This window comes from Monopterus albus, unplaced genomic scaffold, assembly GCF_001952655.1.
Source record: "Monopterus albus unplaced genomic scaffold, M_albus_1.0 scaffold62.1, whole genome shotgun sequence".
In the NCBI taxonomy this organism is placed as follows: domain Eukaryota; kingdom Metazoa; phylum Chordata; class Actinopteri; order Synbranchiformes; family Synbranchidae; genus Monopterus; species Monopterus albus.
In genome coordinates this window covers 772973-774315 of record NW_018127942.1, presented here as the reverse complement: position 1 = coordinate 774315, position 1343 = coordinate 772973, and positions in this window count along the sequence as shown.

Sequence of the window (1343 nt, the reverse complement as noted above, 5' to 3'; positions counted from 1 at the left end):
CGTGCCTGCAATTTTACTGCAGGCTAATAGTTACATCAAACTAGTCACCCTGTCTGCACTAAACATCTTCTAATACAACAGATCTCTAATCCATATCTATCTAACTAAGAAATAACCTAACACTGCATACCAAGCCAGTTGGGCCAGTTGTTGTTTAACCTGAGCAAATACAGTATAGATGTGTCAAGCCACATACCTGCTCTTGGGTAAACATGCTTTGTTTTAAGGGTAGGATACAATTGGAAAATTGTCTTACTTATTGTTGGGCTCTGAAGCTTTATGACATCATTGCCTGACATCCTGCTCCTTGAGGCCAAAAAATGATTAAACATGATATAACGTGCAATCTGGATACAAAGGTATTTATTCTGTTATAAACTGGTACAAAGGTACTGGATGTTAACACTCTTCTTAATATAACTCACAAGAGGTAGAGCGGGTCATTTCTTAACCAGAGGATTAGTGGTTTGACTCCTGGTTTGTCCAGTCAACATGTTGACACTGAACCCCCAGTTGCTCCTGGTGATAACACCAGTGTGCGTTTGTGAGGGTGAATGGCCAAGTAGTGTGAAAGTGCTTTGAGTGTAGAAAAGTGCTATACAAGTATAAGACCATTTACCAAGAGTTAAATAAAGTTAGTCTGAGGCAGGAAACTCCTTTCAGTCACAAAATATTAGCTGTAATAGCTTTTGTGGAAGAAGAATGCTGGATTCTATTGGTAACACTAGCAGTATAGATGCACTTTAACAAGTACAAAGTTACTGCATGATTGATAATCTTTAAAATAAAACTCACAAGACTGAAATAATTGTAAGCAGAGGCTGAAAACCAGTTTCAGTTTAAAGATATTAGCTTTAATCACTTTTTGGCAAAGATAATATTGTGTTTTTTCTGAATGTACTGACCATTTGCTTAAACTGACAGAAAGGACTGGGCTAGATTCTTTAAGCTTAATGCCGCATTTAATACTATAATTTCTTTTAATTGCACATTTGTGAAAAAAACCCTGATGTCAGGCTAAATCTTCCTTCATGCACTGACACGAGGATCCACGGACCGTCCATTCAAAAGCAAAACATCACACGACACTTGTGACGTATTTCAGCCCTTGGCAGTGGACAGCCAAAAGAATGAAGAGGATTAGGTGTCACGCGGGGCGTCGGCGCTATATCTTCGCTCTGATTGGACAGAAACCCGACCCAGAGCCGGTAATGCCGCCCCCTATCAGTTACATCCTACATTCCCGGTTTGCTGCAGCAGCGGAAATAAACGTCTTTGATATTGGTGGTCGAGAAGGTGTCCGTATTGACTGTAAACTCCACAGCGGTTTATGGAGGGCGTGT